The 13384-nt window shown below is 38.3% G+C and overlaps 1 pseudogene; it reads left to right on the plus strand.

The window, feature by feature from the left end:
- The first annotated feature begins 4784 nt into the window (after positions 1–4784).
- On the plus strand, positions 4785–5519 carry LOC114052379 (annotated as a pseudogene).
- Positions 5520–13384: the final 7865 nt, after the last annotated feature.

The following is a 13384-nucleotide window of genomic DNA, read 5'->3' on the forward strand; positions in this document are numbered from 1 at the left end:
ATTGATTAACTGGAGTCAGTAAGACTGGGTTCTAATTCAACCTCTGACACATTTATTAACTATTTATCTCTAGTCACATCACTTAATTTCTCTGCACCTTGCTTTCCTCCTTTGTAAAATTAGCAGATGGGACTTAGTGAGCTCAGAGGTCCTTTTTGGGCCCAAATATGTGATAGTAGCTTTTGCTGTAAAACATTCCTTACTTAGCTTCTACAATATCCTTCCTTCAACCTCTAGTTGGTTGACAATAGAGGTGGAGACATATAAAGGTGGCATTTAGGCCAGTTTTCCTTGTAGCAAGTTCCTTTGGGAATTAGAAGGAATGAGAAAGTTCATTATCAAAGTTACAAGCCTAGGGAAAAATAAATATTAACCTTCTGAAAAAAATAATATTTTTATGACTTTTGGAGAATTAAACCTATGACTTTTCATTGTGCTTGAACTTGGCTTTTTTATATTCTAACAAAACTTCCCTCTATGCTGATAATTGTCCCAGTTGCAAAGCGAAAACTTATACATTGTTCCTTTGAAATTTCTGAGATGTAAATTATGAGAAAAATATAGAGACACAAATTCCTTGCAAAGGTGACAAGCATTATATTCTTTTTACTTGATTCTACTGAATAAATATTGTTTCTATCCATTATTTATGCACCTATAAAATGCATTGTTTAACTGATTTTCTATATTTTTAGAAATCCATCTTTTCATACATATTGAAATGATTATTTTCAATATCTGTGCTGCTTTCTTCACAACTATGGCATTTGGATAATTCAAAAATGTGAGTAATACTGTTTCTTTGCACAATTAAAAAATCTCATTTTCCTTTGGGTTCTCAAATGTAGAAATAAAATAAAACTTCTAAGGCACTATAACATAATTAGCAATACATAGGAATCATAATAATTCTCTGTCTTATGTATAGAATCCAGGATTATGTATACCCTAGGGGTTTTATAGAAAGACAGGAGAATGGGACTATTTAGCCCATTTAGCCAGTTTTACCTCAAGAAACAGAAAAATGACTATCATAGGCCTTCTATAATTTCTACAGTTTTTGTCTAAAGTCTGTAAGGTTTTTCATTTAAGCTGATTTCAGATCCTAGGCTGAACCTGAGAAAAACTAGAACAGGAAAATTTGGACTTTGGTTTCCATGATGTCATATTCTTCCATCTTTCCCATTTTCAGTGGTAGCCCTACCACTTCTTCCCATCCTCTATTTCTGTCACTCACTGAAGTCATACTTTTTTCTGCATTATTAAAACCTGCTCATAAGCTTTCTTTCTTAACTAATAGCAACACATAGTATTTTTTCTTCCTCTAGATCTTTGCTTAAACAGTGATCAAAGTCTAAATTTAAATTAATAAAGATCTAGAGGAAACAACTTAAAGCACCAGGAAGGTAGCAAAATGAGAAGCAAACACAGGAAGAGGGCGTAGTACAGATTGACTGGAGTATAGAATGCATGGAGATATGTTTGTGATTCATCTGAAAAAGTAGAGTGGTTTCAGATTACAGAAAACTTTGAATAGCAAGGAAAGTAGTTTGGACTTTACCTGGCAGGCAACAAAGAGCTACAAAAAAATTTTGAGCAGAAATGTGAAATAATCAGAACAATGCTGAAGGATCTGACTTGCTTCTTATTCTTACCTCTATATTTCAAAAGCCTTTAATGTTACCCTCAGTTTTCTCCTTCTTTGCTCCAATCTTTAATGAAGAGGCTGACTTGCTAATGTCAACCCCTCAACATGTATCCTTGTTTTCATGTCTTCCTATTTCCTCCTGCAGTTTAACTCTATATTCATTCTCTCTCTCTCTCTCTCTCTCATTTCCAATATCTCCCTATCTAGTATTTCTTTCTCTGCTACCTACAATCATGCACATCCTTAACAAACAATCACACATAAATACTCTCACTTGAGCTTACTACTCCTTCAAACTCTTGTCCTAAGTCTCTCTTCCAATTCACAAACTCCTAGAAAAAGCCATCAGTTTTCCTGGCCACCATTTTCTCTCTTTGGGCCTTTGTAGTCTGGCTTCTGCCTTTATCACTCAACTGAAACCTCTCTTTCCAAAGTTATCAGTCATCTCTCATCACTAAATTTGATTTTTTAAGTGTCTATTCTTCATAATCTCTTTACAGTTTTCTCTCCTGTTTACGATTTTGTATTCTTTCTACTCCCTGGGTTTTTGTGACACAACTTTCTTTTGATTTTACTCCTTTCATCTCCTTCTTAAGGCTCTTTATGGACCTCATATCTGTTCTCTTTCCATACTGTCTTTTGATGATGTAATCAGCTTTTGTTGATTTCAGTATAATTCCTAAATTTATATATCCAGATCTAGTCTGTGACCTGAGCTGTAGTCTAACATCACCAAGTGACTATTTGACATTTAGAACTTGATGTTCCTATATCATCTCAAGTTTGATGTATCTGAAATTGAATGCATTATCATCTTTCCCTTCAAATTCACTTTACTTCTGAACTCCTCTCTTTTTGTAATGGGTACCACCTACCTTTCTAGTCACCCAGGTTTACAACTTCTGTCATCCTCAACTCTTTACTTTCCATCACCCTGCTTATCCAATCACTTGACAAATTTTGCTATTTCCACCTCCACAAAATAACAAAACAAAACAATACAAAACCTTTCACTTATTGCCTCTTCACTCAACTAACATGTTAACCACATGGATAGAGACAGACTGGAAAGTTAACTAGAGAGAATGCCTGCAGAGTTCATTGCTGGTAACAGAGAGGGTGACAATGCTGTTCTGATGATTTGTAAACAGGCAGTCATGATCTCTTGTAAGAATATGGAAAAACTTGTAGAAGTTTTGGTTTGTTTGTTGTTTTCTGTCCCACATTACCCTAAAGCCAGCAAATGCAAGAGTATGAAACTTCTGATGGTAAGAAAAAGTTCAGGTTGAGCTAAATGTCTTTTTCTTTCAGTATGGAAGCACAAAGTAAGAGCAGATGAACAAGTAAGCATCAGGAGGAGAGCCAAACTGTCCTACTTGCTCTTCCTCACTCATACGCCTTTCACTTCCAAACTCTACATTTTCACAGTCTGTATCCCATACTGGGATTGCTCTCTCTTCATCATCTCCAACTCAAAGAATTTTTAGATACATTCAAAGTTCAGCTCATATATCACCTCATCCATGAGACTTTTCCTGATCACCCAGCTCTAGTCTTTTCAACAGGAATGCTTGGAAGCCCCCTATTTCAGTGAGCTTTTGTAACACTTTTTCAATTTTGCTAATTCTGTTTTCCTGCTTTTCTTCAGTGAATTTCTTACTTTCTTTTCCATTTAGCCTATTCTTCTTTTCTTCAAAGAATTTTTGTGCCTCTTTTAACCTATTAATTCTTTTTACATAAATTTCTTGCATCACTCTCATCCCCCTCACCCAATTTTTCCTCTATCTTTCATCTTTCTTTAACTCTTCCAGGGCAAGATGGTGGAGTAAAAGCAATGACTTGCTTGAGCTCTCCCCCAAACCCCTCCAAATACCTGTAAAAATGGCTCTAAACAAATTCTAAAGCAGCAGAACCCACAAAAAGACAGAGTGAAACAAATTTATAGCCCAAGACAGGCTGGATGGTTGATTGGGAAGATATATTGCATTGGAGAGGAGCACAGTTTGACATGGGCGCACAGGCAAGGCAGGCCTCAGCAAACCTGGAGCAGGCCTCAGAAGACTGAACTGTGGGTAGCTGTGGCAGTTTCAAGACTTCTCAACTCATGCATGCCAAAGACAACTTAGAAGGTCAGTGGGAAAAGTCTGTGTCTCCGGTAAGAGAGAGAAGCACAGTCAGTCCCAGGTCCAGTCCCAGAGCTTGGCCAGGGGCGGCAGCTGCTTCCAGAGGGGGAATGAGTGGCTAATCAGAGGGGGATTGCAGGGATATCTCTTCAGGTGCAGGATTTTCTTGCTTTGCCTGTGCTTGGTTCTGGGTCACAGTTCTGGGTGGTGGTCCTGGGGCAAAAAGGAACACTGGCATATAGTGGCTGTGGAGAAAAGAATCCTCCTCACAGTTCCAAGACAGAAAAGAGTGCTTGTGGTCACTCATAGACCAGAGCACAAGCCAGGAAAGGAATAAACACCTCACCTTTCATCCTAGCACGATGGAAGAACTGAAAATTTACAGGTCCCTAGAAGTATCTCTAAAAACAGCTGCACAAAACCCCCGAAGCTTGGGACAGTACATTCTCCACACTGGAAGCAGATCCCTATGTTAACAAAGAGTTTATAACTCAAATAATTGGCTGAGATCATGAACAAGCAGCACAAAAAGAATCAGACCATAGAATCTTACTTTGGTGACAAAGAAGATCAAAACATACAACCAGAAGAAGACAACAAAGTCAAAGCTTCTATAGCTAAAGCCTCCAGGAAAAATATGAATTGGTTCCAGACCATGGAAGAGCTCAAAAAGGATTTTGAGAAGGAAGTAAGAGAAGTAGAGGAAAAACTGAGAGTTGATGCAAGAAAATCATGACAAACAAGTCAACAGCTTGCTAAAGGAGAACCAAAAAAATATTGAAGAAAATAACACCTTAAAAATAGCCTAACCCAAATGGCAAAAGAGGTCCAAAAAGCCAATGAGGAGAATGCCTTAAAAAGCAAAATTGCCCAAATGGAAAAGGAAGTCCAAAATCTTACTGAAGAAAATACTTCCTTAAAAATTAGAATGGAGGAAGAAGGGCTGAGAAGCGGCAGCAGCACCAAGCATTGGAGGCAGCAGCTGGAGCAGGAGCCAGAACAGGGCGAGCACCATGGCTGGTATCACCACCATAGAGGCGGTGAAGTGCAAGATTCAGGTTCTGTAGTGGCAGGCTGATGAAGCTGAGGAGAAGGCCAAGCGTCTTCAGCGGGAGGTGGAAGGGGAGAAGCGGGCCTGGGAACAGGCTGAGGTTGAAGTGGCTTCTTTGAACTGTCAGATTCAGCTAGTTTTCGAGGAGCTGGACCATGCTCAGGAGCATCTGGCAACTGCTCTGCAGAAGCTAGAGGAGGCAGAGAAGGCAGCTGATGAGAGTGAGAGAGATATGAAGAACATTGAAAATCAGGCCTTGAAGGATGAAGAGAAGATGGAACTGCAAGAAATCTAACTGCAAGAGGCCAAACACATTGCAGAAGAAGCAGACAGGAAGTACAAGGAGGTGGCCTGCAAGTTGGTGATCATTGAGGGGGACTTGGAGCACACAGAGGAGCCGGCCCAGCTGGCTGAGTCCTGTTGCTGGGAGATGGATGAGCAGATCAGACTGATGGACCAGAACCTGAAGTGTCTGAATGCTGCTGAAGAAAAGTATTCTCAGAAAGAAGACAAATATGAGGAGGAGATAAAGATTCTTACTGATAAACTCAAAGAGGTGGAGACCCATGCTGAGTTTGCTGAGAGATCAGTAGCCAAGCTGGAAAAGACAATTGATGACTTGGAAGATAAACTGAAATGCACCAAAGAGGAGTACCTCTGCATGGACCAGACTCTGCTTGACCTGAATGAGATATAGAAACTCCTCTCCCTGCAGCCCCACCCTGGCACTGCTCCTTCCCCTGACTCTGACTTCGCTGGAGGCCAGCCTTCCTGAAGCTGACCTTTAACCTGAAGGCTGCTTTCTTCTCTGGGTTCTTGCTTACCCTCTCCCCACTCCACCCCTACTTCCAACTCCCCATGTCAATTTCACCAAACTGTCTGCAGCACTCCCCTAGAGATGCCACATGGACTAAGGGCTGAGCACTTTTGGGAACCACATTTAAGGGAACATGAACACAATGCAATAGTGCCTTTAAAAGCATGTTGTATGATGTATACATTTTGTAATTACCTTTGTTGTTGTTGTTGTTGTAGCAACCATTTGTAAGACATTCCAGATAATTCCCCAGATTCCCTTAGGCTGTATCTAATCACTTTTCTTCCTTTTGGATGGTAAATCTTTCTACCTAAACAATGCCCCTTCTCCATAGAAGAAGGAATGAGGTGTTAGCATGCCCCACTGAGAGCTGAACACAGCCCAAGAAAAGACTCCACCAAGGGAAACCTCAATGCTCTGTACTACAAAACAAATGAGAAAGGTCATTCCAGGAGGAGTTTGCCACAAAAGAGTGATGTTCAGGTTTTCAGTTTTAAGGTATCTTGGGGTGGGTTTTTTTTTTCTTTTCCTTTTTTATCTCTCTTAAATATTTACATCAGTAGCAAACAAGCAAATTACACAGACAAGATGTCTCTGAGACCAAATTGTCTTCCCTCTCCTCATTCACTCACAGAATGGATCATGTGCCCCAGACGTTGGGGTGTCTACTACTATCCCCACTTCATCTTCTTTGAAAAGTAATGTTTTTAGGGGCAGCTGGGTGGTGCAGTGGATAGAGCACTGACCCTGGATTCAGGAGTACCTGAGTTCAAATATGGCCTCATACACATAACGCTTACTAGCTGTGTGACCTTGGGCAAGTCACTTAACCCCATTGCCTAACCAAAAAAAAAAATGAAAAAGAAAAGTAACATTTTTGTGCCCCTGATTAGCCAAATGAAATTCATCTCATTACCTGTTCCTGGGTCTGAAGCTGCTGCCTCTAAAAGTGCCATCTCATTATGCTTTGTATCACTCAGTGCTGCAGAAATCTTGAATAGCTTGTGTACAAAACTTTTTTTTAAATTGTATATGTATTATTTTTGACGGCTTTATTTCTCTTAGGTGGGAGCAACAGGACCACCTGCACCCCACCTCCAATCCCATTTGGTTGTGAGTGCTCTCTATCTGCAGTCCATAGGCTGCAAGTGTGCTGATCTTTTTTAATTTCTTTTTTTTTTGAGTGAGGTTTCTGTGAGGTCTGTGTTAAGTTTGCATTGTGCAGCTTATTGGCTTAAATGTACTCTCCTTTGGTGTGGTGTATTTGGGAGCCAATCTGGAGGAAGAGGAACCAATAGTGCAAGTGTTTTAATACTGAAAATTGACAAAATGTCTTTTGAAATAAAGAATCAGTCCCTCCAAAAAAAATTAGAATGGAGCAATTGGAAGCTAGTGACTTTATAAGAAATCAAGACACTGTAAAATTAACCCAAAAGAATGAAAAAATGGAAAACAATGTGAAATATCTAATTGGAAAAACAACTGACCTGGAAATAAATCCAGGAGAGAGAACTTAAAAATTATTGGACTATCTGAAAGCCATGGTCAAAAAAAGAGCTCAGACTTCAACTTTCAAGAAATTATCAAGGAAAACTGCCCTGATATTTTAGAACCAGAGGACAAAATAGAAATTGAAAGAATCCACCGATCACCACCTGAAAGAGATCTCCAAATGAAAACTCCTAGGAATATTGTAGCCAAATGCCAGAGTTCTCAGGTCAAGGAGAAAATATTACAAGCAGCCAGAAAGAAACAATTCAAGTGTTGTGGAAACACAATCAGGATAACACAAGATTCAGCAGCTTCTACATTAAGGGATCACAGGGCTTGAAATATAATATTCTGGAGGTCAAAGGATCACCTACCCAGCAAAACTGAGTGTAATCCTTCAGGGGAAAAAATGGTAATTCAGTGAAATAGGGAACTTTCAAGCATTCTTGATGAAAAGACCAGAGCTGAATAGAAAATTTGACTTTCAAATACAAGACTCAAGTGAAACATGAAGAGGTAAACAGGAAAGAGAAATCATAAAAGACTTATTAAGGTTGAACTGTTTACTTTCCTGCATGGAAAAATGATATTTGTAACTCATGAGACCTTTGATAGTATTAGGGTAATTGGAGGGAAAATTTATATATATAGTATGTATAATCTATCTATCTATATATAGACAGATAGATACATAGATAGATAGATAGAGGGCACAGGGTGAGTTGAAGATGAAGGGATGATATCTGGAGAATAAAATTAAGGGGTGAGAAAGGATTATACTAGGAGAAGGAGAAAGGGAAAGGTAGAATGGGGTAAATTATCTTACATGAAACAGACAAGAAAAGGCTTTTACAATAGGGGGGAACAGCAGAAGGTGAGACGGAATGAGTGAATCATATTCTCATCAGGGAGGGAATAACATACACACTCAATTGGATATGGAAATTTATCTTACTCTATAGGAAAATAGAGGGGAAGGGGACAAGAGAGCAGGGGAATGATAGAGGAGAGGGCAGATTGGTGGAGGGGGTAATCAGAAGCAAACACTTCTGAGGAGGAACAGGGTCAAAAGAAAGAATAGAATAAATGGGAGGAGGAATAGGATGAAGGGAAATATACTTAGTTTTTCACAACATGTCTACTATGAAAGTGTTTTGCATGACTACATATGTATAACCTGTATCGAGTTGCTTGCCTTTTTAATGAAGGTGAATGGGGAGGGAGGAAGGGAGAAAATTTGGAACCCAAAGTTTTAAAAACGCATGTTAAAAATTTTTTTACCATACAACTGGGAAATAAGAAATACAGGAAATGGGATATAGAAATCTATCCTGCCCTACAGGAAAATAGAAGGGGAAGGGGATAAGAGAAGTGGGGGGGGAGAGATAGAAGGGAGAGTAGATTAGAGGAAGGGGTATACAGAATTCACACCATCTTGGCGTGGGGGGAGGGATGAGATGGGGAGAAAATTTGGAACTCAAAATCTTATGGAAGTGAATGTTGAAAACTAAAAATAAATAAATTAAATTTTCTGATCCTAAAAAAACCAAAAACCAAAACAAAACAAAACAAAAAAACTCTTCCAGGAATACTTGCATAACTAGATTCCTATTAGCATTTTTCTTTGAACCTTTTTTGTGATTGTTTTTACATTGCTGTCTTCTTCTGATTTGATGTCTTGTCTTTCTTGTCACCGTAGTAGTTTTTATGGCAAAATTTTCTTGTTGTTTGGTGATTTTTCCAGTCTATTTCTTGACTGTGAACTTTATGCTAAAGTTGATTTTTGCCCACCAGCTGGTGGAGAGGCACTGTACCAAACCTTAAGCTTTTTGTGCTTCTGTTTTTAGAGCTAGTATTGAAGGTCAGCAAGTTTTTGATACTCCCTAGGTGCTATGATCCTGGGATAGGTGTGGTCACTGCCCTAATGGTCTGTGCTTTTGTCTTTACCCAGGAAGGTAATGATCCTGAGCAAATTGTTTAAACCTTCAGTGTCTCAGAGAACTAAGGCTGTAAATTGAAAATAAGTTGTTCATCTGCATTGTTATGTACTTTCTCCCCACCCTCCAGATAGTTCCCTTGACCAGTAATATCATAGATCTGGTAAAAAATGTTTTGAAACTTTACAAGCCTAGGTGTTTTTTAGGTAAAATGGTGGCTATATTTAGGGAAATGCCAAATAATTGAAGTTAGTAAGATCATGAGATCATAGCTTCCAGTTGGATGGAGCAATAAGCCAGAAAAATAATACAACCAGGATCTTTATTTCAAGAGGCTTCTTCTAACTCAGAGATTACACTTATATCTCTTCAGTGCATTCATTATATATTATAGTTATTTTTGTCTGTGTATCATATTCATTTACTAGATTGTAAACTCCATGAGGAGAGGGAACATTAATTTGTATTTTCCCCAACAATTAACCCAGTAGCCTGCATGGTGAGTCCTTAGTAAACACTTCTTAAATTGAGTTGAGTTGTATCAAATAGATTCAGTTTTCCAAGTTAGACCTGTAATTGAGAGCAGCCAATGTTTCTAGGGCTTCAAATTTTTTTCTTGTAGTCTTTTCCCTCTTGATTTTGCCTATATTGCCCTAACTACAAAAAAATCATAAGATTTGTAGTTGTTATCAATATGTCTCCCTCCCCAGTATCTTGAAACAATCATGAAGAATGTTAGAAAAACCACCCAAAGATCTATGTTTGCTTCAAGCTCTTTTTATGATGTAAATGTCATATTCATTCCTCATATTTAGACTTTAAGCATATTGTGCACTCAGCCTTGTTTAGTCACTTTCAGATGTCACCATCTTCTTCTTTGGCCAGCTCCTTGAGGCTAGGAATGATTCACTATTATTATTATGCTTACAGTGTCTAACATATAGTTTGTGCTTCATAAATGAGTGTTAATTTGGCCCTACCTCCAGAGTTATAACCAATCTTGGTATTTAGGATTCCTTTCAGCAAGTTCCCTTTCTCCTTTACATTTTCTCACATTTTGTTGTACACTATGATTTTTTGGGGAGCCATATCAATGGGAGTCATATCAGGGTATCCCAAAAATTTGACCACATTTCTAAACTATTTAAATTTAAAGTAAAAATTTTGGGAAACCCTGCATGTGATACTGCTTATATTTCTTCTTGTGGGTAGAATATGAGCCCTATTTTAAAATAATGCCTGTTGAAATATGAGAGGCCACTGGATAATACTCTCAACTCCAAATGCATTAATGCATTTATTATGCAGATATTTATATGAACAAATATATACAACACACACATATATATGCACCTGCAAAATACACACATAATTATATATGTATATGTATACACATGTGTATAACATATACACATGTATGTATATAGACATATACAACTAGATGTGTGTATATATGTATATGTGTGAGTGTGTGTGTGTGCACTAGTCTTAAGCTCTTTACTAGCTATAAAAAACCTTATCCAGGGATAGTAGAAAATGGGAAAAAAAGATAAAAATTCATTGTGAGAAATATCAGTGGTCATGAAGTATACTTGCTTTAAATAAAAGCAGTGAGCACTGTGGATAATATGTAAAGCAATATGAAGGCAAATAAAAAAAAAACTCTACATCCTGCCCTTTCTTTTCTTCTTTTACGCTTTCTTCTCACAACTCTCTATCTTTATCTTTTTATTCTCTGTTTTTCTATGACAATATTCAAACATTTTGTGATGGTTTCATTAAAAAAAGAAAAAGAAAACATCATTAAAGTTGAACACAGAGTAGAGGACCAGTTTCTAAACATCTGATAGGATGCCATCGTCATTAAGACAACTCAGATTATATTGATAATTTAATATACTGTTTTGTTATCAACCATAGTCAGTCTTACAGCATTTAAAATAAGACTTGAATCCTTAATGAACAACCTGATATTTTTGGTTTTTTTTTTGGTTTGTAAGCTCAGCTTTCATTAAGTGATTGTGATGTATTTTGATCCTTAACACATAGATACCTCACTAGTATTATTTAGTAATTGCTTCACAGAGGCCATCATTCAAAATGTAACAGGGGCCACTTTACATTTATGAGAAACAAATTAAAAAATTAGCAAGGTTCATATTTCTACTCCATGGTGTGCTATTTTTAAAGTGAACTATTCCGTATTTATTAATAGATCAATCAATGAGTATTTATTAAATGTTTACTGTGCCAAGCAAGAGGTAGCCTAGAATAGTGACTAGATGGCCTTGGAGTCAGGAAGGCCAAGATTCAAATCCTGCTTCTGACACATACTAGCTGTGTGAACTGGGGCAAGTCACTTTACATCTTAGTGTTCTAAGCCAGAGGTGTCAAACTAACAGCCCTTGACTTTCCTTCCTTCCTCCCTCCCTCCCTCCCTCCCTCTCTCCCTCCCTTTATTCCTTCCTTCCTTCCTTATTTCTTGCCTTCCTTCCTTCTTCTTTTCCTTGTTCTTGTTAATTACCACTTTCATCACCTATTATATTTGTTTCCATTACTCGAAGCGGGAGGGAAGACAAAAGTGAGATTAAATTTGTTTGCAATTTAAGTAGACATTGACAGGAAGATACAGCCTAAGTATCATCTTGCCTGCTGGCACATTTGTCTTGTTATGTTTGACCTGACCACCTGGTCATGTTCACATTGGCTTTATTGCTAAATGAAACTTCATTTTCCACTTTAATATTTACCTATTGTAAAATTCTCCTAGAAAAACTATCCCCCTCACTCCAAACTCCTATGAAAGCCCTGTCTGCCGGAACCTTGAACAGAGCCGTAAGTAGGATAGACTAACCCATGCTTTGCCCAAGGGAGAGAAATTCAGAGGGCACTGAAAACACTTGCAGTCCTTTAGAAGCTTACAAACAATAGAATTTAGCACACTTCCTCTGGGTTGCCACATCCCAGACTAATTCCACCCTTCTGTCCCCCAATCCTTCTTTATTCCCCTTCCTCTTGCCTTCCCCCCCTGAAAAAACTAGGAATTGTTATATGTTTGTGCAGTGATTGTTTGTTGGTGATGCCATGGGGCTTTAGGTTAGATGTGACATTCTTCATCTCCAACCTATGCACTCTTTCTCTCTAACCCTACAGTATCATGTCCATGAATTATGAAATCCTGGGGACCTGATTTCCCCTGTTGATATTATAATGACATTGGGTAAAACTTCTCTGGAGGGTAAGGCGGGGTATAATTAACAAAAATCCCAGGATGCTTTGCTGAAATTGGAAGGATTTGGGAATATATGATGATGGCAGAATTGAGAACATAGTTGGAGAATCACTCTCCCTCACTGATACCAATGATCTGTCTCTATCTATGTCCTACCCATGGGAGAAGAAGGAAACATTCATCTATGGTGTTTCCCTCTCTTCCCCTCACCTATAAGTGGGAAAGAAGTGATCAAAGCAGAGACTATTCCTCAACAAAACCACTCTAAATATCCTCCTTTTAGGCCAGTCACCCTAACCTCCCAGTTAAAAGTGATTTGATGGCATAGTGTTGTTTTTACTGCCTCAAGAACAAATACTGCTACTTACTGTTCTAGCTTCATCTTCTGCCCTTGATTGCCATTCCAGTAATTTGTGTTTTAATCTACTAAACCCAGATTACTGCTGCTTTGTACTTTGATGGCACTAATCAGGAGACGGATCTTCAGAGAGGTCTAGAGCCTGTTTGTCTCTGGGCTGCCACATTCATCATTATCTGACATCAGAGGGCTTGCTTTACTTTACTTCAGTTCATTTCACTTCAATACAGTGCTCTGATCACCACCCTATCTGAAATATAGAGTAAGGTATTACTCTTCTGGTTAGAGTGTCTTTTAGGGTAGAAAGGTCCTATTCCTTTCAGGGCTTTGTTTCTACAGACATTCAGGCACTTATTCTACAGTAACTATGGAATCTTCATTGCCCATTGGCCATCATTAAATTGGCACAGATTCCAGGCACAAGTCCCTAAAGCAACTATCCAAAAGTCATCTAGTATAAGTGCAAGTCCTGTAGTTAAAGAAAGGCTCTGTTTATACCACAATTCTTCTGCAATTGTTGGATGAGTTGATAGTCAATATGAGTTCCAGTGGCTGCAAACTATTGTGCTCATTTTGGAATAGAACTGATTAAGAACAGTGATATCAGAAAGCTGAGAAACGCTTGTTCATATGTGAGTGTGTGTGTGGAAAGAGGAAGATGTTGAGGAAAGGGGGTTTTAAATCTTGTAGAACGATATATATATATATATATATATATATATATATA

Source organism: Vombatus ursinus, unplaced genomic scaffold, assembly GCF_900497805.2.
Source record: "Vombatus ursinus unplaced genomic scaffold, bare-nosed wombat genome assembly UNPS02014807.1, whole genome shotgun sequence".
NCBI classification, from domain to species: Eukaryota; Metazoa; Chordata; class Mammalia; order Diprotodontia; family Vombatidae; genus Vombatus; species Vombatus ursinus.